General features: G+C 43.2%; 1 protein-coding gene and 1 long non-coding RNA gene across 8 annotated transcripts in view; one reads left to right on the plus strand and one right to left on the minus strand.

Annotated features, from left to right (window-relative positions):
• The window catches only part of htr2cl1 (5-hydroxytryptamine (serotonin) receptor 2C, G protein-coupled-like 1), a 116893-nt gene that overhangs the window by 29335 nt on the left and 61179 nt on the right, over nt 1-26379 (plus strand). For 4 of the 6 annotated variants that reach the window (XM_023797637.2, XM_023797642.2, XM_023797643.2 and 1 more), the window contains exon 1: nt 15324-15790. The exons of the other annotated variants lie outside the window; for them this stretch is intronic. The gene's annotated coding sequence lies outside the window, so the exon portion shown is untranslated. Of the gene's footprint in view, nt 1-15323; nt 15791-26379 lie in introns of those variants that run through there. 6 annotated transcript variants of the gene reach the window in all.
• On the minus strand, nt 3373-14587 carry LOC111836408 (uncharacterized). Of its 2 annotated transcripts, XR_002836425.2 has the most exons (3): nt 14541-14587; nt 14294-14446; nt 3373-3571 (listed from the first exon to the last, which is right to left on the minus strand). It is a non-coding gene; the product is annotated as an uncharacterized lncRNA (long non-coding RNA). The 2 variants fall into 2 exon arrangements; XR_011993620.1 differs by lacking the exon at nt 14541-14587 and having other exon boundaries at nt 14294-14534.

Raw genomic sequence — 26379 nt, forward strand, 5'->3', positions numbered from 1 at the left:
GGATAATAGCAGCTCTTCTTGGAATTAATAGATTCCCTCTTTTTACCACTGTGGTGGGGATGCTGTTGGAATAATAAGAGGCACCCCGTCGGATTTGACCGGAGGCAGCTCACAGCCAAAAGACCTTTTATTAAAGCCCTCCACCTACCCCTGAGCAACTTCACTAGCATATCAGCACGTGAGGATGCCTCTGCGTCCCCATCCCTCACCAGGTCCCCCTTCAGCTGCAAAATGTTGCCGTTATCACAAAGGGAAAGTAGCAATCGAAAGTCAGACTTCAGCTACCTGCGAGAATCAGGTGATGCACTCGCGCTTGTAGCATTTCCTGGCGCTGCTGCCCCCGCTGTGGCTGACAAGACAGGACAAGGCGTCCCAGCCCTGTTCTCACTGCCCTGCCGGGGCTCCCGGGGCACGATATCTTTAGAGCTCCTGTTGGCATTTTTATCTGACATCTGACGGTTTTTATTGGTCCTAGGCTCTAGGTTGCTGCCAGGAGCTGCAGGGACTGACAGCAAATTGACCAGCGAGGAAAAAAGACCGATACCAGTCCCTAGGAGAATAAAATGTGCGGATAAGAACTTTTATCTGCATTCTCTGACTAAGGACACTTGTATGTGATCATTGTTCGCTGCTTGTATTAAATGATGTATTAGTATCAGTATCAAAAGTCAGACTCTCCTCAGAGGACATAGTGATGTCGCTAAAAGTTAACTTTGCAATATGTCTTGCTCTTTACAAAAAAGGGACATTTTGATTAAAGGGAAGACTAGCAGGCTTATAACCATTAGCCTGAGATTGAACAAAAAGGTCTTGGTCTTCCCTTAACCTAACTGATTTTTGGTCTGCTAAATCAAATTTACCTCCTCTGTCTCTGATGCCAGATCCTTTGTTGGTCATGCTAAGACTCGCCCCTCCCTGCAACCAAGACCCCCGCACGCCTACGTCACCGGGTGCAGGTCCTGTCCCTAATTGACCTTGAGCATTAGAGGTGATGTCTTTTAGCACCAGTTTAGATGGAGGTAATCTCTAGGCCACGTCTCTGATCTTATTGGTGTTTGTTTGTTCTCTGGTACCCCTGCTTGGTCCCTATTGGTCGAATCACATACTAGATTCGATATATGGTTCAGTATTTTGTCATAGTAACTGAGTGGGCAGCACTTTCATCTCATGCCTTGAAGGTGGTGGCTGGAATCCCACCCCTGTGTATCTCTTTGTGGAATTTGCATGTTATCCCTGTGGTGAGGAAGGTTTCATCCAGCGCTCCATAAACATTCAGTTAGGCAAATTGGCATCTCTGGTTTGCCCTTTGTGTGTAATTTTGTGTATGCCCTATGATGGAATAGTGTCGTGTACAGGGTTGCTTTGCCTCCTGCCCTGTACTTCCTGGGATAAACTTTAGTGTAGTGGTTATGGAGGATGGATGGATTATTTGTCATTGTCATTTATTGGTTTAGTGGACACATTTATTCACAACTACTACTAGCAGTTCCACCTGCTGAGAACCTTTATGTTGTCATCAGTTTCCTCAACCAGTACATCTCCTGTTTCCCAGTTTGGCACTCTCATGCTCGACACAGATTCAAGCTGATAGTCATTCTCTCTATTGACGCTCCAGTTTGCAGTAGAGCTCCCTGAAGTTGGACAAGTGTTTACAAAGTGATTTAACCAGAGCTGATGTGTGATATGCCCTTCAGCGATGGGGGCTAAAAGGACTGGTGATCCCTGCTCCCAATACATTGTCTGGAGCGGTTTGCCACGTCACCCCCATCAACGGCAAGGGGGCGACTGATGAATTGAGTGTAAAGAGTTATTCCTGGGAGAATATCCATTATTCACTTGGCCTTTTCTAGTCAATTATAAATATTCAAATATGGGGCAGCCAATGTGCTTCTGGAACCCAACATTGGGTTGAGTGAAGGTGCACGCTTCCTCTCAGAGGTGGATTTTCTCAACATTCCCAGACCTGTTGTATCTGTATAAAATACGAAGCTCTCTGATGAAACCATTACAATGTAATTACAGTTACAGTTCTACACGGCCACCAGCCTCTGGGTAGGTATGGGGCTTTCCATACCCAGTACTGCTGAGGAGTTCCCATGTCTGAGAGCTGTCAGTGGTTAACTGATCTCTGTTTCACTGCTCTGTAGGTAACATTCATTCTGCCTTGTAATGCCTGCAGTTCCCTGTGTTTTAGTACTGAAAGGTTACCTGCATAGACTCCAGGCACATTGTGATTCTGTGGCCATCAAAGAATATAATAGCAATTTGTATTTTGGCTACATTCCACCTGTAATTTAACCTGAGGTGGACAACCTCTGATTTGTTTCAGCCAAGGCTGAATTTAAAGGTCATGAGAAACAACTGAAGACTGTTCAGTGTGGTACCGAGTGATAGGGGTTCTAATCCACCACTTCAGTCCGATTGCAGGCACTGTCTGCAGGGTCCGTTTGGACCATAAAGAAATGGAAACAACTGTGTTTGGGGCTAGTTGAGATAGAAAATAGACACTGAAAGTCAATGGAGATCACGTAATTTCCCTGAATGTGCTTGCGTGCATGTGTGTGTGTGTGTGTGTGTGTGTGAGTGAGTGCACATGTGTTAGCAAGCTATTTTCTCTGAGTGCACAAGGTAAATGCGCATACAGTAACTGCAACATCAACGCTTACTGTAGGTCAGGCCCCTGCGGAGGGTATCATCAGATAGGGTGGGTGCTGACATTTCAGCTGAAGAGGGAAGACAGAAACTCCCTGCGACACCCTTAGCTCTCCATTTGCAACATCACCCACCATGCAGTATGTCAGTGCTCGTGAGGATCTATGCTCACCAGTGTTTCTTAAGCATCGGTGGCCATACAGGTCTGAGTTAAGGCCTAACAAACAGGTTTTTGAAAATCAAGCGTCTGGGACAAAATCTTCCCTGCTTAGAAAATAGAGAATTCTACCATCTATCATCCTTTTGTTTGAAGGACATCCTGTGAAATGGATTACTTGTGTTTGCAGTACTCCAATACACTGAGCCAAGCTTATTACTTTATATACGTGCTGCGCAATGCAAAATGACAGGGGGACCTGACAACTTGGTACACTGAAGTATTTACTGTGAGGCTAATTTGCTGGCTAAGCCTCTCATGGGTATAGTATGTTGCACAAATATTTTGAGGGCTATGCATGTACAACAAGAATGACATTAAGAGCAGAGCAACATTAAATCATGTATTTTGGTCATTATGACCATCTCTAAATATATAGAAGGAAATTATCGTTGGTTCCACCTACAGAATTTCTTTGGATTCTGTAATTTCTCACATTCTGTTTCTCCAGGAAAGGCAGAAATATTCCTGTGTAGATAGACGGAAGGACTCAGCAGTCGAGCTTAGTGCCAAAAACCCCTGCTGGGGTGTCTTTATTGGGGTTAGGAAACAAATGGTTGGTGAGAGGGGAAAAAAATAGCAAAAATATACACACACAGCAGGGGAAATGGGACCAAAAAAAACAATTCCCCCCTAGAGAGTGTTAGCTGAACAGAGGAAGGAGCCGGTGGTCCTATTCCAGGCCGTCATCTTCCGGAGGGTCTGCGGGACAGACGAAACAGCAAACTTTACAAATGTCATGCAATCAGAGAGTTTTTCCTGACCGCTGTCCTGGCGCTTGGCACTGATCCAGTGAAGTGTGTTTTTTGCCATCGATCTGCCAGCACACTAGTGTTCCTCATGCCTCTACAATGAACCGGACTGGATATGATAGTGAGGAATCGGGCGGTTGCTGAGAGTAAACACCAGCTCAGGTGTGTTCCTGATTGAAGAAGCAGTGTGAGCCCCTTTTCTTTGCACTCTGCTGAGATGGAGCACCGCTAACACAGCACATTCTCATCTTTCTTTCGCCTTCCTAAATGTGATCTTGTGATTTTTCACCACTTGCATCAATAAGGAAGTGTGATTGAAAATGGCCTGTTTGAAAGTCCCTAAGAATAATATTAGGCACCTGTGTGTGTTTCTTGATGTCTTTTAAATATGATTTCACTTCAAACAAGAATCAATAGGAACCCTTTCAGTACAAAGGAACAGTAGGTGAAATGTGTACATAAACCAGCTGAAGGGTTCCCTTTCCTCTTAAGGGTTTCTTCCATTCATTAGGCTTCCTATTTTAAAAAATCTATCTTTATTCAAGGGTTCCTTATCTTATTCATGTGTGTACATTCCCTAGTCTGCCATTTCCTGGAACTGATCAATGTTGATCTGATCATTTCATACATTCTACAGGCCTTGCTCTGGTTCTTTAATCTTTAGTCTGCAGTGGATGCTCCTTATTAATGAATCTTAAGCTAAATATAAAGGAAATGCCTCACCTCTTTGACTCTGTGGTTGCAAGTGCCTCTTTCTAGATTTGTTATAAGACAAATAGCGTGTTAGGAATGAAATGTGTGTCCCTGGAGTCAGAGTGACGCATGCTAGACTCTTTCCCTAACGACAGATTTTTCGGCTAAGGGGGTTACCAGTCACAAGTCTGCATTCCATACGTGTCTGTTAGTTTCCAGTGAGGGTCTGCTGAGGGTTTGCTGCTTTTTTTTACACTCTGGTTCTTTGTAATGTTAGCAGTTTTCATTGACCCACTGGGAGGGAAAGGTGCAGGGCTCAACTGCCCCCCCCCCCCGACGCCAACACAGATTTGTCAGGCCTATAGGTAAAAGGTCAGCTGAGCATATGTAGCCCTGTGTGAAGGTTAATTTACCTCCCTGTTCCTTTGTAGCTACACATGCCTGCAAATATGTGGTCTGCTTGTTTTTATGAATTCTAGTGATGATAGCACACATACCAGACTGTCATTCCAGTGTCTGCAAGGTAGTAAGTTATTTTTCCCAGTTTGGGTGTATTGTAAAGGACTTCCACTCGTGTTGTGATCCCTTAAGTTAAAAAAAAGCTAAGAAAAAAATTGAATTTGAAAAGCAATTCAACACTGTAGTTTGGATGTTGAATTTATTCCTGATGTCTCCCAAATTGCATCTGTCAAAGCTGAATAAAAATGCTTGGCAGAAAGCTGGAAAGTGTCCAGAGTTTCCTATCTCCAGTGAAGAATTTTTAATCATCCCCTCTAACCTGATGCCACAGAATAGAATCCAAGCCTGATGTCTCTGAAGGCCTAGGAGAAATTAAAACTTATAAGACAAAAAAGTCTGTGCCTTAGAGGAAGGATTTAATGCCTTTTGAGACAAAAATGGTTTCTCCGGTTAAAGAGTGTGTGACTTGTGTGCGTGATACTTTGGACTGACAGTCACGCTGGCTTTGTGTGATCTTCTGCAGATCGTCCATGGGATGCGTGAGTTGCTGGTTGTGTTACCATGTGGGCAGCTCCAGGGGCTCAGTTTCCCCTTACCCAAGCACCCACCCACCCACATACACACACACACACACATACACGCATACACACACACACACATTGCAGTCACAGAGTTTTCCCTTATGGGGACCGAAAAAATGGTCCCTACAACGTGTAGAGTATTGGGTTTTTTCATATTGTGGGGACTCATCATGATAAATTCTCTTTTAAAAATGAACTTTGTCTTCTTAATAAACTTATTAATAAAAATCACATGTTTATGAATGGTCCTGACTGGATTAGGCACTACAATTACAAAATTATACCCACCTTATCGACCTCCAGAAGACAATGCATTGAAAACTGAATTGTTTTCCTGTCTCCAGTAGTGACACTGGAACTCTGGTCCCTGCATGACCACGACCACATCCTCTTCCTTGTTTCAAAGACCAGTTTCAGTCGATAAGTTTGAGGGCTCGACTCAGCATCTGTCACCTTGCAGCAGCCCCCAAAGCTGCCTGATAGTAAGCAGGTCTTTGGCGGCCCGTCACTGTAAATCACTTGCATCTCATGTCAGATTCTCCAGAATTTTTTTTCCAGCAGAGCAGTTCAAATCACTGTCTGTTTGTGCTGCACTACATAACCCTGCTTCTTAGACTCACGTTCATTTGGAAAGCTATGGCAATACCATTCTGGGACAATCTGAGACATGCAGATCATCTCACTCTGGTGCATCTTACAATCAGCATCTTGCGTTCTCCTCAGTCTCCCGTGTGAGGTCACCAGAGTAATGTTTGATTTAATCTGCCTGTCCAGGTATCCTAGATATAAACATTAACCCATCCCTGGGTTCCTTTATTATCTCATTAGAGACCATGTGAGTCAGCAAACACAGCTGGTCTGATATCAATGGCTTCACAACATAGCTTCAGAACCACTTTTATATGTGATGAATTGCCACATTTTACAGGTGCTATAAAGCAAATGAAGAAATCCCATAACTTGGCCCAACAAGCCATTTGGCGAAAAGGTCACAACATGATATATTTTAGGAGCAAAAACACTTCCTGATTCTGCATGTGAATATGGGCAGATGATACTGGGAAATGGTCAGAGTGGGAATTACGGTGTCATAACAGTATTAGAGTGGGAAACTTGACAGATGTACAGCAGTCAGTCACCCAAATTCCTGAGCAGCTGGACTGGCTATATTAGTCTATAGGGTTGGTAATCCATCATTATAGAACTGGTCATACAGAGTTATTGGACTGGTCATACAGAGTTATTGGACTGGTTATACAAGAATAAAGGTCAAAGAATCTGAGGACAGTCAGGTGATGCCAATGATTCTTCCTTAGACAAAAGGACTGTTTTTATTTGGCTGGTTATTGATTTTAATTAAAACTTTATTCATGATTAAATGCCGTATCTGGCCATGTCATTTAAAAACCTGACAGCAGCCAGTGCAGAACAACATTTTGTGCCACCATCCAGGCATGCAGAACCTGAGCTGCTGGGCTTTCTTGGATGATTGACGCTTCCCACTTTGAAGTTTGCCGCTCCTTGGTCTTGGAAGATCAAAGCCGAGCTTGTTTCGTGTGACTATCAAAGGGGCCCAGTTTGTTTGACGCCAAGCCTTACAGACACTCTCCTTTATAAATGCTCGGCTGTGGTTCTCCATATCTCCAAACCACATGAATTGACTCCAGGGACGTCCCATGAAAAATATATCTTTATTGTCCTTCCCCTGCCTCAGAACAGTCCTGGAAAAAACCTTGAAAATCCCCATGCAATCTCACTTCAAGGTCTGAGGAGAGCGCGTAAGCGGTGGCCATCATGCGTCTTTGCCACGTCCTGCATTGGCGAGACGAGGCGAAACAGTGCATGGGAGCGAGTCTGATCTGCCTTTCCGCTAGACCGCACTCGGCGAGCCTTCTTTCCTGATCGATCGGCACCTTTTACCACCCAGATGGAGATTAGAGGACGCCAAACAATCAGCCGCTTCGCGCGTAATTAAGACCCGGCGATCGATGGACGGTGGAGACCCCTGAGGCTCGCTCCAGTGTGGCTGGCAGCGGATCGTGGCACGCTTCGCTCTGTGATCCCGCTCAGCTGGAAGAGTGGAATCCGATGGATGTTGATGTGTGCCTGCTACTCCGCAGCCCGCCTCACCCACATGTAAGTCTCCATCGTTTAAGGGGATGGTCAAACAAATGGCAAGAGCTGAAGAGGCATGCTGGAGGTGCTGTTTCTAGAAGCCCCTGGAAGGACACTCTTCTAGAAATCAGCCTATACCTCCCATGCTTGTGTGCAGGTAGCTCAGAGATATGATGTGTACGCAGGTATGTGCAGTTCTGTGGGATTGTGAAGAATCGCAAACTTTTTAATGAATTTATTAATGTTTTTGGCTTTCCTTTGGATGCTCCAAACATCAATACTGGGCAAATAAAATCTGCTGAGTTTTACTGGCACAGTGAGGGCAGAGGCCAGCTTCCACCGCATGGACCATCATATCTGTTCATGAGGACCTGTGCTCACCTGCAGAGCACCCTCCTCCGGCCTGGAAAGTTAATGAGACACATCAGCCGCCTGTCAGCCAGCAGCACTGGCAGACAGAAACCTTATCCGGTGCCCGAGACTCTCAGAGAGCAGGACGGAAGTTTGGAAGTAAGCAGGATCTGCTGCTACCAGCCTTCATGGCCATCCTTAGCCACCACTCTATCTCCAGCTGCTCTCTGCCCAGTGCCCGCTGCTTCCTTGCTGCTTTCTGGGCCCCCGCTTACTATCAGACAAATTAATATCTATCTTCAATGCGTCTTTGTAAAGGTCATAAGATTGAGTTTTGCTGCGATGGAGTCGATGGAGTAATGTTAGAGAGAATGGCTTTACATTGACCACATTCTAAGTATTAATACTACATCATGTAAGCCGTCTTCAGTTTGTGCCAGCACCCTGCCTCTGCCACCTCTGGCCTGCATTAAGATGTCCGTTCCTCAACGCCTACGCTCAGGCCCAGAAGAGATGGCCACAAGCAAAGATAGCTGAAAGCAATAACCAGACACAAAATGGAGTGCTGATGTAGGGGAGGCGAAACGTCCTTCCCGCCCAGGCCGCTCGTTCTCCACGGAGGCGAAACTTTCCCCCTTCAGTCAGGTCCCTCTCTCTGGCCTGCACACTACTGGCTGCAAACGTGTGATGTCATCTCTGCTGTTGCCATAGTGATTTCGCCAGCAAGATTTGGAAATTAAGGAGTCAATCACGTAGAAGTCTCAGCAGAAATCCTACCTGCATCTCAATACCTGCACACTAAGCCATCTACATTCCGTTAAAGGGATAGGCAGCTGGCTTGGAAACGTTTTTATTTATTTATTTTCTTTCCATGCTGAGCCCCATAGAGTGGAGGAGTGGGCTGTCAAAGCTGGAGGAGCCTCAGTGGGCCGTGGAAGCTGAACGGAAAGGTCAACACCTGGCGCTAAGGTTCTGCGTCGGCTGAGCCAACAAGGTGCTCCGGCATGTCGCGCACACTCTCGCGCACTCTCTCGCGCACTCTCTCGCGCACTCTCTCCCCTCCCCAGACCACGTTCGCGGGGATGCAGGTGGTATAATAAACCCGAAAGAAATGTAACAAACAGCTGTTATAAATCCAAATCTCCTACTGTGTGGTCAGTAGGCCCTGCAGCAAATGGAAGATGTAGCTGTGGTAATCTACAAAAACAGATGCAAAAGACTTAATGAACTGTTTAGTGTAAATAATTGGCCGATATAGTGACAAGCGAGGGAACAAATTAACTTTATTAGCAATTCACACAAGGTAAACATGTGGCAAATTGATTCTGTCAAGCAAGAGCAAAAGAATGTCCATGAAAATGGATGACAGTATTCAAATGATCAACCTCTGTTGTTTTCTGCTTAACCCTGGACATTTTGTAGTGGTCATATAAGTTGTAGAAGCATTGGTACATCTTTAGGCCTTAGACACACTGCCACATTGTCTGTAGAATCTCTGGTCAGTGATGATTTGACTGGACCTTATAAACTTCATCCACTGGATTACATTATTGAGCCTTTTTGCATGATTGGTCTTCATTGGTCCTTGGTGGTGCATCAGGTTTTCACAAAACAAGTGACAATGGGGATTTTTTTGTGCGTAATTTATTAAGCAATTCTGCAGGACAAAATTACTTTCTATCAGCTAAACATAGGTGTTTTTACAGCCTCTAAGCCAGGGCTATTCAAATCACGGTCCTCAAGGTTCGAGCCCTGCTGGTTTTCCAGCCTTCCTTTACCTGTCAGTCAGGTGTGAAGCCCCTGACCAATCATAGGCAGTAATTATTAAACTAACTACCTGGGAGAACTGAAAACAAGGCCTGAATTTGGAATCAGATTTGAAGAACCCTGCTCTAAGCCTTTGTAAAAGGGAGAACCGACTGGTGTACTTGACGTTGCATATTATATGCATCACAGCCACTAGTTGTGTGTGTTTTTTTGAGCATACATCTTAAAAAATAGGTTCTTCTTTGAGTTTGCATGTTCGACGCCCTACTGTAAGACAAAGCCGGAAATTCACGCATTATGATAATTTAAGAAAGCATGGGCGTGCCTCCTTGCGTATGCGTGCCTCCTTGCGTACTCCTGTCAGCTACTGCCACTAATTCTGTGGGAAACACTGGCTGTAAATTAGAAACATTCACATCATTCACATCATCTCATATTGCGGTTCCGGAAAGCAGAACTGCGATATCCCTCCCAACCCCAACCCGCTTTTGCAGGTACACGCTGTTAAGGTTTCCGTACCTTACTAATGCTACACAAATCATTTTTTCATTTCACATTTAACACTAAAACACATGTAAATCAGAAAATTGTTATTCTATTTAAAGGTAAGACGAGCTGTATATTTTTTAAATATTACACATTACTAGGGCTGTAAAGCTACACGTATTCATCATATACTGTTAGCGTTTTACAGTACATGCATTTTTGTATTTTCAAATTACTTGTATTTTAATTAAATACATTTTCTCACACCGGCATTTTGTTATTTTATTCTTTTTGATGAGCAACTATTTGTAATTTGTAACAAGATACTCTTTGATGTGCTTGTGCCCATTTCTGCTCATTTGTTAAACACGGGTTTAACCGGTTATCAATCTGCAGCACAGCCTGTGACTGATGGCAGGTGGGCGAGTCAGGTCTACATTCAGACGGGTGCATCGTCGCGCTTATGTGCTTGTGTCTGGTGACTTCCCCAGATCCAGGCGCTCTTATGCTGCACGGAGGCTCTGACCGAACAGAGATTCATCTCACCTCAAAATTACAGCTCAGAATCTGGTGCTGTGATGAGAGGCAGTCAGTGCCTATCACAGGCTTCCTATTTAGCAAGAGCAAATTGGAATAGGCCGGAAGTTTTTGTCAGGCCTCACAGCAGGCCTATTAGCTAGTCCTCTGGGGGTAATATATCAATAATATATCCAGTGTTACTAATAAGCGAAAAGGTAACTATAAAACTATAAAAACAAAAGCCAGGCCTTGACGTTCAGTCAAACTGGATTGGCGACTGGGAGCCTTTAAAATCCTAATTATTTATTTCTCACTTTGGTTTAGTTACTACGAGCCCCAGACAGTTTCTCCTGCCGGAAAATCGTGGCCCATAGATCATTTCATCTGCATTCCAACACGGAACAATGAACATCACTCATTCTAGCTCATTAGCAACACAACAGCATGGAGACTGCGCGCTGTGCTACTTTTTCTGGGAGCCACATGGGGCTGGTGGCAGAGTCTGGGCCATGAAGCTGGGAGGCGTTTCCGCAGAAATCTAAAAAAGATACAGGAATAGGCTACCAACCCAGAGGTGCTAAGAGAATGGCCATGTGGCTTCCATTTTCAAAGGAGGCTTCACAGGATGCCCAATTACAATGGTCCATGTACTGAGAATGGAAATATATTCATATGCTTTTTGGATGGGGAAATATGCTTGAAATATACACAAGATTTTATTTTAAAACGTTAATTGAATTGAATTGAGAAGCAATAGAAATGTGGAATGTTCCAGTTTACCTCAGAATGTAATCTAATAGTCTGAATACAATTTTGGGCACAGCGGATATTCACAGGCCAAGGGCCGGAAGGCATTTCTGGCCCATTCTCCTGCCGATTAATATGGTTTCAGTCTAGCGCTGGCTTTCGCATTTATAGTGACAATATGAAAATAAGCCCCTCCTCTTTACCCTCATAACATGAAGGACTATGAAGACACTATGAGGATCAATAGTAACCTGAACACACAAACCTTAATTAGGGGTGCACCGATTGCAGTTTTCTGGCCGATCAACGATCACCAATCCTTAGGCAACCTTACCTGCCGATCTCAAATTTTTTTTGCCGATCTTGTTTCTTTCATAACTAAAAGACAGTTACTTCAATGTTTCCATTTTTATTGAGTAAATTGATATGAATACTCACAAAACATGAGGTAGTGTCCTCAAATATAAACGAACATATAAATGAGCATTGCTGTTTGAACTACAAAATCATATTTTTTCTTCCAGACTTTAATTTCTCTAATTTTGAAAAAAAAAAAAATATATATATAGCTGTTATGACACACTTGTCCAAAAAATAGGGAGGGAGGCAGCCTGCACTGCACCTCTCTCGGGAATGGGAGAAAAGGCTGATTTAAAAGCATATAACTAAGATCGGTGGATCTCATGGGAATATGGTCGATTTCTGATCCCCTCAAATTAACGTGATCGAGGCCGATCGATCGGTGCGCCGATCGATCGGTGCACCCCTAACCTTAATACTTAATATTTTGTTATTGCCTAAATATATTTGGTGTTAACCGAGGTATGATGATCCGCCAAACCTGTAAATAAGGAATATTCCCCTGGATTCCACCTAGCTTTTTAACTGTGATGTGATAATCAACTCAATCAGAGGATGGTAGATCATACTGACTATTTGCTTGAGGCTCAATCTGCTATTGTTCTTTCCCAAGTTTCACTGCCTTTTCTCTCTCAGTTTGGCCTCTGTCAGAGAAAATATGCCACTCTTTGTGTTTCCTAAAATATACTGCTTCTTATAATGGTCTTGGGACAATGTGGTATTTCAGTGAGTAACACTGTAGGCTCACACCTCCAGGTTTGTGAGGTTCACATTTAGCTAGTCTGGGTTTCATTCCACAGCCTAAAATCATGTTGTTAGGCGAATTGTCGTCTCCACATTACCTGTAATGTGTCATCATGAGTACATGTCCTGTGATAGACTTACACTCCATCCAGGGTCTTTTCCTGATTGCGGCCTTTGTGTTTTGTTATAGGTACAAGTCTTACTACAACGTTGTATATAAGCAATATGGAGGATGGATGAATGAATTGTCCAGAGGCCTGTCTCCAGCACCTGCTGGCTTTGAGTGTAGCACAGACTGGGTATGTCCTATATCATCAGCTCCAGAACATTAGGCAATTGGATTCTCTTAGTACAGTATCTGTTCTTATCCTTTCCCGGAAAGCTGCCAGTCCAAAATCTCGACCCCTGTTCTATCGAGACCCCTCAGAGACCTGCGACATCTGGCCCTATGGCAGACTAAATAATTGTCTGTTTAAACCATGCAAGTGTCCCACAAAGTTTTACACAGAATTTCAACCTTCTGTATTGTTTGTTGTATCATTCTTGCTTACAAGCATGCACACATTCCTTCAGTATTGTTACTTATGACTGCAGCACTGTTCTCCACGACCAAACAAGTCCATTCTTTTGAAACCTTCAGGGGCCAATTGAAAAAGATGTTTAAGTTCGTATTGATACCTAGAGAAAATGTGAGATTGGGAAACCTCTAAGGGCAGTGGGCCTGTTGGCTTCAATTTATCTCAAGCCTTTACAACACATTAAGGCTTTTCTTCTAAGCTATGGAAGTTGTCAAGATTCATACCGTTTTTCCACTTGGGGACACAACAGGTCTGTTGCCATTTCTTGTTTGTGCTAGATCCACAAAGGTTCTTAATACTTGGGTCATTACAACAGCTCTACAACTATAATATCCAAGCAAGAGCAACCAGGGGATATTGTCGGCCTCAATGATGAATGGTCTAAACTGACTATACTATTTTTTCCTCAGACACCTTGAGATAGAAACCATCTTAAAATGAGTTCTTGTTCTTTCCCAAGAAATTTCAAGAACCTCCCCAGGTAAAACATTTTGTGCAAACACTCCTTTAGAAGTAATAGCTGACATCATAAATATTAGTAATACACTGATAAGGAAATTTATGGCCGATACCGGTAGCCGATTATTTAAAAAAATGGCACCGATACTGATTGTTGGGGAGGTTCTGCTTAAATAAGTTTAAAAAGGGACACAATTTTTTTGTAAGAAAACACCAATTCAGCCATACAACAACAGAACCACGACATATTATTTTGCAACTGTATACGTCTTATGTTATAAAAATTATACATTTTTATAACAGAGAAGGGCTGATCAAATGTGATAAACTCCATAATTTTCCAAGTAACATCTTTTAATTTTGCACTGTCTGCACTGAATTTTCTTTTGCTGTCAAATGCTTGTATTAGTGATGAATTAGCTGTATATGGCAATACTGCAGCCCTCTTCACTGGAACATAATTGTTTTTCAGAAACTCTTCATACTCTTCACAGTCTCGCCTTAAGGTGAGCAGTCAAATTGGTTGTGTTGAAAAGTTTATTATTAGTAGATCCCATTCATGCAATTTTAGTAGAGCAATGTTTGCAAAATGCATCTCTAACATCATTTTCGCTAACACTGACAATTTCACACAGCAGACATTTGTCTAACTGGTATGTAGGTGTGCAAAGCAGTACTGGTCACCATTTTAAAAGGAATTATCGGTGGTGAATATCAGCTCAATCAGGTGTGCTTTGCATTCAGGGATGAGGCAGAGCATGCAAATCAATAGCAGCAGCTAGACAGAGAAGGGGAAATGAACAGAGGTCTTACTTGGTCAAGCAGCGAGGTACGTTGTCTCCTTGAAATCTGGGCCAACGACTGCATCTGTCAGCTCCTCAAAACAATTCATAAAAACTCAGAAGTTTTCAAAATGTTCAGACAATGGCTGAACGACAGAGGACTTGATTGGTCGACTTAACAGTGCTGCGTGAAAATGAATAAAAAAAATGTTTAAAAACCCGAGGCAAGAATATATAAAACTGAGAGATGTTCAACTGCATATCCCAGAACACAGTACCTTCTTCTTGTGTTTGCTTTCTTGCTCTGGCCACAGGTACATCTGACCAATAAGCAGAATGAACATTCTCACGTGGTTTGTAGTAGGGCTGCTGCGATTAGTCGACGTGGTCGATGATGTCGACGTCAATATTTTAAATTGATGCATCGTTTTTCTGTTATTTTATTGAAATTACCATTATGATTTATAAAACCCTTCAGTTCATTATAACAAATAATATCACCATATAATTATGGGAATAGTTCCAGTTATCACAAAACAAAAAGGTGGTTTTACACTGTGGAGTGTTCAACAACATACTACAGGGGTACTAGTAGTGATGGGAAGTTCGGATCATTTTACCGACTCGGACCTTTGAGTCTCGTTCAGCAAAATGAACGAATCTTTTTTCGAGTCATTTCGTTCATTTTAGCAAAATATAATTAAAATGTTACCTGTTACCTCCCTAACACATCAACTGCTTATACAAATGTTGATCACACTACAAACAAGACAAAACTATAATGCTATAAGAAACAGAAAATATTAATTCATTGTTTACCTGGGTCTTGTCTATGATTCACTTTATTTATTTATAAAATAACACACCACAGATCCTCAAGAAACAGTAACAAAATCATAGTGACAGAAATTGACAGACCTTTTTTATTTATAAGAAAATGCGTTTTAGATATTTTTGATAATTTTATGATAATTTCTAAATATGATACAACATACAACAAATGGAATTTTACGTTAGTATTTGACTGAGGTACTGAGCCGGTAAGTGGTCACGTGACAAAAGAATGAACGACTCGAAAGACTGGAGAGATGAACTAATCAATTCTGTTTCCGGCTCAGACTGCAAAGGTTAAGGTTATGGGGCTGTCACGTGATGAACGAACGACTCAAACCCGAAGACTCGAGAGATGAACTAATCAATTCTGTTTCCGGCTCAGATTGCATACTAGGTTAAGCTTATGGGGCTGTCACGTGATGAACAAGAGACTTGAAAAACCGAAGACTGGAAACAGGTGAATCAATAATTCCAATACAGAAACTATAGGAAGTTGCGCAAATGCGCATCCGCGACTGAACGAATCACTCCCACGAGACGACTCGTTCTTCCCGAGTCACATTAAAGATTCGTTCAAAATGAACGAATCGTTCAAGAACCACCCATCACTAGGTACTAGCGCTATGCACGAGCGCATGAAGAGAAAACGCACGTACAGGTGCTCTTCTGGACCGCCAGAATAAGCAAAACCACCGTAAGTGTTGTCTATTCATGTTTATTAAATTACCATTACTACGGAGAGCTTTTAAATGTTTTTTTCCCTTGTAGCTGCTAAATACACTCATTATTAAAGCCATAAAGTTGTCTGACTGCTACCTTAGAATCTCCAAAAGTAGCGCCACACCGCCATCATCTTTTTGCCTCGTTTATCCACAATATCTCTTTTAAAAGATGTAGTTGCTAAGCTGTCCCTTTATTTACCGCCACTTCAGTGCTTATCGCTCCGGTGATTTACCAAAACAGTAACTTGCAGGACTCCTCCAACTGAGTTTAATAACCATAAAGATATGCCGATTTTATACAGATTACTAACTTTTGGGCGTCACGATACGCATCTGATAAATATTTAGGCATACTACTAATTTGCTTATCAAATTGTGGGCGAAAATAATGTCCGTATAGTGCGGAAAAGCCAGTGTCGGTTATCTAAAGCCCCGCAATAATATACAGTTTTATTGTTGTCAAAATAAAATTAAGTGAAATTAACAGTCTGTTTGATTTTCTGGAGGAAAATGAATCATTTAGATTAATGGACAAATCGATAAAATTGTCGATACATTAATCCATAGAAAAATAGGCGTTAGTGGCAGCCCTAGTTTGTAGTGGTGCATTGTTTTGCTTGAATTTTCCTCTGTGTGAAAGCAAACTGAACCCAGTGGAAAACACCACAAATTCACAAACCCATCAACTGATTTGCATCTGAGAAACCGAATTATATGTGTGGGAAAATACCCTAAAACCGCTCAAACACAAACATCTCTCCTACAACACTCCTCTCACCCATTCCACCCATCTGATCTTCAGCTAACCCTGAGGAGATATTTAAGCTGATGGGGGAAGGGGGCTGTGTTAGTTTGACAGAATTTTAACCAGAACTGACCACTCGCCATGCTAACAGGCTGATACTTCTCTTAAGGTAGTAGATGGGTGATTAATTTCATAGAGAGGAAACGAGCAGGTGTTTGGGGTTGGGAGGATTCATGCGTTGAGCGTGTGGCTTTTGCCCCCGTATTCACTTCCTGGCACACATCATCCATTTTTCTTTATCTTTCTTGTCTTGCATGCATATGGTCACAGATGGCCTGCTGAGGAGCATGACCCAGCTGCTCACGGCGCCGTTGCAGGTGCCGTGTTCATTCTTCATGATTTCCTTTCCGTGAGACAAACCTAGTTTTGGCTGACTGGCTCTCCGTTTGTTTGAGCTGCTTAATTTTTGTTAATTAAGTCACTCTGTCCCCTCTTCTGATGCTCTTTATGCAGAAATCTCATGAGTTCCACTATACTCCAGTCATATTCTTTCCATCAGCTGTGCTGGCAGGAAGTCACACGGCAGCGGTATCAGACATAATAACCTGTCAGAGCATCTGAAGCCACACCCCTGGCTGCAAATATAATTCTTGCATCTGTCCCAGTGCCTCCTTGACTCATCATCTCCGCAGGACTCTACTGTAATGACTTTGACAAGTCAGCCCTGCCAAAGTAGGTACATTTTGAATTGTAGCATTGTGACGCATTCACTGGTACGGTTTTGTCTCTGCTGCAGTTGCCTCATGTGCCTTAGTTGTTATCAACGGTGCTGGAGTTCTGGGCGTTCTGTGATTCCTCTGCCACATTCGTCAATCATTACTCCTGGAAATTTAGCAGCCTGTCAGTCTTCACTGTGATTGGGGTACTGCTGGCATCTGCATGATGGTGGATGTGGTGGTGGTAGTGTGCTACCCGTGCTCTCTGCCGTGTGCTCTCTGCCATATCTGTGTTCCTGTGCATAGCCTTGATTGCTCTGTGAAGTTCATCCATTGATATTTTCACCTCATTTCCTTCAGTCACTTTGAAAAGGTTTTTTTCATCAGACTGAACACAGCCTCGGTAATCCTGCCTAATCTCTCGGTCGACTTGGACACCCGATATTTCCTGCTTTTCTTCTCATTGAGCCAATTTTTCTGTACTGTGCTGCCCAGGGCTGCACAAGACAGTATTTTATCTTTAGCAAATAATGACCGGTTTCGAAGATTCATTGTGAAACCTTGCAGAAACTTACACAAAATCAAAAAAAAGTGTCTTGTCATCAATTAGCATTTTTTATATCAATTATTGCTGCTGCTGTTTTACAGATTTTCAGAAAGGTGTTAGAAGTTGGATGTTTCACAAGTATATAAAATATTCTACAGGCAGCCCTTGAGTTGGAACCCCTGTGGTGCCTTGTTAAAGATGAGGAGCACCTGCAGGGGGAACTGTGGAGGTCTGGGTGAGGTTTGGAAGATTGCAGAGTGGTGCACAGATGGTGACACGTCACGGCAGTGTTCGCAACCCCAGCGGGCACGTGTGTGGGGGGGCTGGCGGGCTGGATGGAGCTCGCTGCTGTTCCCACTGTGCAGTGGCCTTGGCTGGTCCACTCAACAGAGTCTGCATGTCATTGTGCGAGCGTGAGCTAAGGAACCTTTTCCGCAGACTGCTCACAGCCCCCAGGTTCTACCAAACAGATTTCTGCCATCTTTATTATCCCCCACACTCACCTTACCAGCTGCTCTTATTCACAGTGACCTACACAGCTCAGGACTTTACCTGTTCATGAGCTGGAGGTGACTCACACATCCAGGGTTGTGGGTCCGAATCTTACCTCTTCTCTGTGTGTGTGTAGCTTGAATGTCCTCCCTGTTTTTGACCTGAAATAGTTAAAAAAACACACAATGTAGATGCATTGGTTGTTACACTGTCATAGTGTTTGACTGTGTGTGCCCTGTGGTTGACTGGCATCCCATCCAGGGTGTCCCCCAGTCTTTAGTCCCATGCATGGCCCAGACCTGGATAAGCGATCACAAAGTTAGTGGTTTATAGACAAGATGTTAGACATAATAAAACATTGTTAAATAAAATGTCAGCTCAGCGGCATTGTTGTCTGTCATGCTTGTATGTTTGAATCCAGCTCTTTCTGTGCTTGGAGGACCGCTTGTGTTCCCTGATTTAATCTCTAGTAATCCCTTGGGTATGTAGTCTTCCTCTTTCAGCCCTTGGGTAGATAACATGTTTGAAGGTTCTAAATGGCATGAGATTGAGACTGTGTGTGTGTCCTGGGTTTTGGGCTGGTGTTTGGTATCTTGTCCAGGGTAAACTCTGTGCCCAATCCTTCCTGAGTCCACCTCTGCTATCTAAAATGGACTCGTGGCTTCTTTAACTAGTGGATGGACAGGTGTTTAGTTTTCACTAATTTAATTTGCATGCATACAGGTAAAATAAGAAAGAGAGGGCTGTTAGCACGTAAAGCTTTTCCCTATTCATTAATTTGACCAAATTTAATTAATGTAATCTTTCCTTTTGTACAACCGAGTGGTTGAGCTCCATCCAGAGTGCACAGCTGTGGCAGTTTAATCGTAATTTAATCACTAGTGTTCCCCAGTCCCCTGGCCATCCACAGCGATTTACCGGATTCCCGCGCAGGTCTGAGCCCATTCAACCTGCGACTCTGCAGAGGCGGCTCTCCGAAGGCTTGAACGAGCAGCCTTTTGCTGCCATTGGGGCAGAATTCGTGCTTGGAGACAGATGTGGGCGAGGCGAGGTGCCACAGGCTCGTTCTCCTCGTGTCACGCATCCAGCTCCGTGCGAGGTGTCGTGGGAAGTCCTGCTGCTCACACTCAACCCAGACTAGCAAGGATGGCAAATGCTAACCAGAACCCCGAGCGGAAGCATTTTATACAGAAACAATAGATGATTATCTATCTCTGATGTCTGTCTCGCTTTATAACCAAATTATTAAAAATAAATTATCCGCTATAAATAACGTAGGAAAAGCCATAAAGGGACTGAATTTGTCAAGAAAATAATTAATTAGTAGCTTCACTTTTTCTAATTTGCGCCTGTGGATCGTTGAATTCCCCCAGAGCTGCCGGCACCAAGTTTTCGCCTCTGGGTTTCTCGTCACATCTTCTAGGTTCATGCTGATTCAGAGCTGTGGCAGAAAATCGATGTGTATCACAGATTTATCTGTTATGGACCTTAGTGACACCTTATCATTAAAATGGCTTTTAAGCTCAGTTTGACGTGTGAAAATAATCCCGGAATCCCAGCCCTACAGGGCTGTTTTGTTAATAAGTGCACCCCTCCCCATTCCCCCGGCACGTGAATTTTAACATTAATATGAAGTATTGGGGAGAGACACTGTTCAAAATGACTCATAGTTTTCAATGTACAATTTTTTTTTTCACATGGTAATGATCCAAACAAGTCCAGATTCAAGCATGATTATCTAGTAAACTGATGAAAAGCCTTTTATGTTCAAGTCCATAATTAGGAATCAGGAGGCGGATGAAAAATATTATCCTTATCTATAATTCCAACTGTGAGCATCCATTCCTTGGCCCAAATGAAGGAAGGCAATTTCTAGAGTATATGATTCGTGTAACTAGCGTATTTAATAAGTCAAGGCTTACCGTTCGGTGAATTAGCTTCCTGTCCTGGGTACGTGGGCCTTTCTGTGCCATTACTCAATGTATTCTGGGAGTTCCTCTATTAGAAGAGGGTAGAGAGTCATTTAGTCACGTTTTTATTCTGCTGTTTTCTGCAGCCCATTATATCTGGAGTGCACTATTCTCTTTGCGGGAGAACAGACTTGTTTTAGTCGTCATTTCAAAAGTTAATTGCTTACACAGGTACTGCTACTTCATGTGTTGCTTTAATGGGGCTTTAATGGGGTGTCAGTTAAGGTTCATAGAAATGATTCGATTCCAAAATGTGTCAGTCCATTAATTGCCATCCAGAGCTCAGATCCAGAGGGCTATTGCTGCCTAGGGAAGGGGTCAGCAACTCTCGGCGTTCCGCCCCCCCAGCCTAGCTTTGACAAACCATGAGTAGACTCAAGACTTGTGCCATCCTTGTCATAGCCAGTCACTGAAAAATGCGGCTGCAGAACATATCAGTTAATCCCTGTTCTCTGTCATTGGCTGTTTAAAATCAGAAGTGATTGAGATTGTGTCTGCTCAAATTGTACTTTGTTTCAAAGAAAGCACCTCTGCGAAAATTCCAGTTACAGCTTCTGTACACTTCCAGTTTCAGTTCTTGTAGGAGCTGAGTGACAGGATAGGAGGGACTGCTTAGAAAGGGATTAAGTTTGCAGTATTTTGAAATGGGATGAATCGTGTAAAGTATGTCAATACCTTGTAAGCTAGTTTCAAAAGTATGTCTGTACATTCACTGATTTTCTGTATCAGCCTAGCCAGTGTTTATCGAGAAGAGTGAAATACTGTAAACTCCAGAGAAGATGCAGATAACACGACAGCAGTTTGAGAGGCAATTTTAGAGCAAACAGAGCAGTGGCATAATCGCGAACAGTTATTAGGTATAGGCAGCTACAGAGCAGCACAGGACATGGGAATCTCCAAATCACCAAATGATTCAGAGGCTCAGTGCCTCTTACAAGGCTTAATGGGGTCCTGAGAGTATCCAGTGCCAGCCCATCACATACCAACAAACTCAATGCAGGCAAGCCCAGAAGGGTGAGGTCACAGTACTCCACTCTGGGCCACTGTACCAGTAAGTATAATAATAGTCTATTAGTAGAATTATATGAATCAGGTCATAGCATTTGTGTTTAGGAATAAAATTAACTTTCAGGCCACGGTGGACTGGCATCCTGCCCAAGGTGTGCCCCAGCTCTGTGCTTATGCTGTCTGGGATAGGCTTCAGACCCCCGTGAATCTGATCAGAATAAGTGGTTATAATATGGATGGATAAGGGAGACTGATTATGTGTGGCTCAGCAGGTTAGGATGCTGTGCCTGTCATCTGAAGGTTGGGCAGCTCCTAACCCTAAATGCTGACCCTGCTGCCTCGATTGTATATTGCTTTGGATAATAGTGTCTGCTAAATAAATATTTGTATATCCGTGACAATTAAAGGGCCACCTATTGCTGGCCCCACAGGGTGGTTAAGGGAACACAATCTGTTGAGTGAAACTGTGTTGACACAAGTCCATGCCATCGTCTACCAGTCTGTTCCAGTAATTTCTCCTTTCTTGAGCAGACCATCTGCATGGTGTGTGGTTGGATTCATTTTCTGTAATGTGTGGTGAACGATTAAAATATAGTGATGAAAAGCTGTTCTGAAGGTTTTATGATTGATGCAGTCAATACATACTGGTTTTCTGTTGATTTGTAGTTTGTGGGAAAAAAAACCCCCCATTTATAGCATTCCTCGGTTTGTATAAAGAGCATTAATTGTGCTTCCTACAGAAGACTCTGTGGAGTATAGCTTTGTTTGGCTTCGGCAGATATGGCTTCCAGATATTTGGTTGGGGCTGACTGCTAATGCGCTTAGTGACACATTCATAGTAAAATTTGTTCTGTTTTATTAGCGGTTGAAATTAAATCAGTGTGGGTCCCCTGTTGAGCTGATGTGACTCATATTTTGGGGAGGTCATTAGGCTAATGTAGGTAATGTCATTTCTAATAGTGGTGGTAAATTCCTTACCTGTACCCTTAATCCCAGAAGTCTGCCAAGACACTCTTTGTTGTCACCGATGGCTGGGGTTTTTGTGTTGATGGCACCAAGGGGGGGCTGGACTTGCAGTAATTACCTAGAAACGCTCCCTTTTTTAGGTGCTGTGATTCATTGCTCAGTAAAAGAACGCAGGTGGACGACGACAGGCTCTCCAGTTTTGCCTGCCTGATTTTCATGAAAAATGAGCTCATAACCACAGTGTGCTGAGAAGCGGCGATGGAGATTACGACTTGGTTTCAGAGTCAAATTGGGAATCTTACAGACTACAGAGCGTGCCAAATCCACTGAAAGTTAAGCTAGTCAAATTAGATGGTCATCCATTTTTATAACTGGGCAGTTTTTTTTTTTAAATCTGAACTGAAATTCTGTACAGAAGATCGGCAACCAAGAAATGGCATATACATGTTTACACTTATATTAATACATATTTTTACAGTTTAGTTGCATGGTTTAATAACTCAATGTATGTTAGGAAAAAAACATCCTGGGGCCATCAGTGATATATTCGGAAACGTCTTCCTTAATCCTCCTCCAATATATTATTCATAGAGGCTATTCTGCAGTGCTTGATTAAACTGGAAACACCTCAATGCACATTTAGTACGACCTTCTAGAAGAGTTTCATCTAGTGAGGGACAGGTACTGTACAGCCAGGGGCGTTGCTAGGATCTAAAGACATTCAGGGCTTAGCTGTGAGACCTAATCTGTCTCAGGGTTCTCAGACTGAGAGCATGATTGTTAAAACATCTGAGCTAAACAAATCATTCGGGGCTCATTCAGATTTATATGGGGCTTCAGCTTCACATACCTCAGGTTCCTGATGCATCTGGGTTCAGCAAAAAGATGGGGGGACACGTAACATCCCCTTCACCACAGCAGAACAGAAGAACACAAGAACCTTGTCTCAGGTTCACCTGGAGGTGACGATCCTTCATCCAGTCTGCAATGTTGGCAAGCTGTGTGACTGTCTGCAGAGAGACTGTGGTGTTCTTGGGAGGGAAGGTCAGGTACAACTAGATGTCATCAGCATAAAGGTGGTTGGGAAGCCATATGACTGAATTATCGGACCTATGGAGGTATACAGAGAAAAGATGAAGTAGTCAAGTACTGAATCTTAAGGGATGCCAGTTGTTAGTAGGTGTGATTTGGATACCTCTGCATGCTAAGACAGTGTTTCCCATCCATGTTTCTTGACTTCACAAAAGATCAGGGGCTGCGCAATTGCTGGATCCTGGTTCCAATGGCGTGAGCCGCATCGTTGGACTTTATTCTCCAATACTGGTGGTGTGGCGAAGGAGATCAATCACATCCTCGACGCTGGAGGCTTCTGCAGGGTCTATAGAAGTGCCCAGTTTGTGAATTCTGACCACAGACTTGTTGTAGCTACTCTGAAGATTCAACTTAGATCCAGAAGACTACCACCTACTAGGAGAATGAGGCTGGACTTGGCCAGACTCCAAGATCAAGCTGTTTGTCATGAGTTTGCATGCAGTTTTTGTGAGTAATTTGCAGACTTAGGTGTGACTGCCAACAGTGATGTGATGTGGGAGACCCTGAGGGTTGTGTTGGTGTTGAGAGGGTTCCGTAACAGGATCCGTGATCACTTGCTTGTGTACCAGCAACCGGAGTAATCTGGTTTTACACCTAAGAAGTCTACCATCGACTGCATCCTGGCACTGAGGGTTCTCATCGTGTCAAGCATGATTATCAGCAGAGGATCTTTGCAGCCTTTGTCGATTTTTGTGAAGCATTTCACTCAGTTGATAGGATCTCATAGGGCAACTCAGAGACTTTTTGTAATCCCCCAAAGTTGCTGGAAGTCATGGGTGGTCTGTACACTGGTACTGTGAGTGCTGTGCGGAGTGGAGGGAGAACCTCCGTGCTCTTCACAGTTGATTTTGGGGTTCGCCAGGGGTGTGTTTCTGCTCCTACTCTGTTCAGTGTATTCATGGACTGGGTGTTAGGCAGGGTCGTGGGGTCCAGTGGTTGTGGCGCATCTGTTGGTGAAAGAATGACAGAAGAGACTGTCTGGGATTGCAAGTGTTCTAGAAAAAACTAAGATCCAGGCCTTTAATGACTTCTTAGGCACAGGCATCAGTAGTGTGTCTGCAGGGAGAATGTTGACCTCGTTGAGAGATTCACTTACCTCAGCAGCCAGATTCATGTCTCTGATGACTCTTCTTGTGAAGTCAGCAGATGAATTGGGAGAGCTTGGGGGGTCATGAGGTCGCTGGAAAGGGGTGTGTGGCGATCCAGATGTCTTTGCAAGAGGACGAATGTCCAAGTCTTTAGAGTCCTGGCGCTCCCTGTCTTGCTGTATGGTTGTGAGACATGGACGCTATCCAGTTACCTGAGACGAAGACTCCTTCGGTACTATGTCTATTCAGAGAATCCTTGAGTATCGTTGGTTTGACATTGTGTCGAACATGCAGTTGCTATAGGAGTCCCAAATGAGACATATTACCTGCATTGTGAGGGAGCATCAGTTACGGCAGTATGGCCATGTGTCGAGTTTCCCTGAGGGTGATCCGGCTCTCAGGGTCCTCATTGCTGAGGATTCAAGCAACTGGACCTGGCCGAAGGGCATGGCCATTTCCGGAGCATGGGACTGAACCGTGTGTCTGCCTGGGGGGTTGCCAGCCGGGATCCCAAGGCGTTTTGTCATGTAGTGGATGTGGCAACGCGCTGCTCCCCAACGTGATCTGACTTGATAGCTGGAAAATTAATTGAAGCAATTCAGAATGAGTGAGTTGTTATGGATTCCTATGACAGGAACTTGACCCAGTAACTTCAGCCAGACCATTTTATCAAAGAATATTTTCTATGCTACGAACCTTTAAATGCTGCAAGAGGCCATTCAGCCCACTGAATATTAAATATAATTTGATTGGTATTGCTGATTTTACTGCATTTAAAGACTGTCACAACTAAATTCTTAAGTTTATCAATTTTAGTCATTATTAAAATATTAGCAATTATATTTTCATACAGTTGCAAGTAAAGTGTCATGTTATCATTATTTTCAGATCACCTTTAGCTTTGCATTTAAAACTAAAATTAGTATGATTCTGATGAAGTTTGTTCACAATTCTGAATATTTCTTCTTTGTGGCTTTCATGTGTACACAAAGGTTCCTAGTCTATATTAGCATTACTATGTTTGCGTGGACTTTCTTTGGTAAACTGTCCCTGTGATGTGTTAGCATCCCATCCAGTGTGTCTCCTGCCTTGTATTCTGGCATAGGGTCCAGGGTTCATTGTGGCCTTCTAGTGTTTGCATATTCACTTCTGCCATCATCCAGAACCAGCCTCTTTTAATACCCCATATTTTGCCTATTCATCACCTACCTTGGTTTCCTGTGCCAATTCCTCCTGTGCCTCCCTTTTGTATATTTTTGCCTCGCATGCCTTCCTATCCTGTGGCCTGCCTCTTGTGCCTCTTTCTTATTTTTTCTATCCTTTGCCTCTTCCTCACCTATCTTCCTTTCCTGTGCCCCTTCCTCTTGGGCCTCTCTCTTCATTGCCTCTTCCTCACATGCTTTCATTTCTTATACCCATTCCTGTAGCGCCTTTTTTCGTGCCTGTCTTCCATACTCTGCTGCGTTAAATCTTTAGCACAAGTAGGGGCATTCTCTGGACAGTTCCATTTGAAGTGCCTTATGTAAGGAAGGCATCTTGTTAAGCTGAGAGAGGAAGAACAAATGAAATGGACAGTTGTACGAGGGGTTGTGGGTGGGTGGACCTCGTTCCTCACTGCCTGAAGTGATGAGAATGTTTACAATGCTCCTGAGAGCAAGATACTAATGGATTTCTTAATTGGTGCAAAACTTGCTATTAGCATTAGTAATTCACAGATGCTTTTACAGAGTACAAATTTGACTAAATAAAGCTTCTTAATCAAGCTACTGTTGAACATTCCACTGCGTAGTTTTACTAGCTCGAAGAGGCCCTCTTAGTGTTGATGGACATAGGCAATAATGACAATAGGCCACTTTATGGCCTTCTGGTTAATCGTATTTTCCCTGCCCTTCAGGTTAACAAGGAGTATGTGGGAACTCTTTTAAAATGGCTCTCTG

This window comes from Paramormyrops kingsleyae, chromosome 10 (genome assembly GCF_048594095.1).
Source record: "Paramormyrops kingsleyae isolate MSU_618 chromosome 10, PKINGS_0.4, whole genome shotgun sequence".
NCBI lineage: Eukaryota > Metazoa > Chordata > Actinopteri > Osteoglossiformes > Mormyridae > Paramormyrops > Paramormyrops kingsleyae.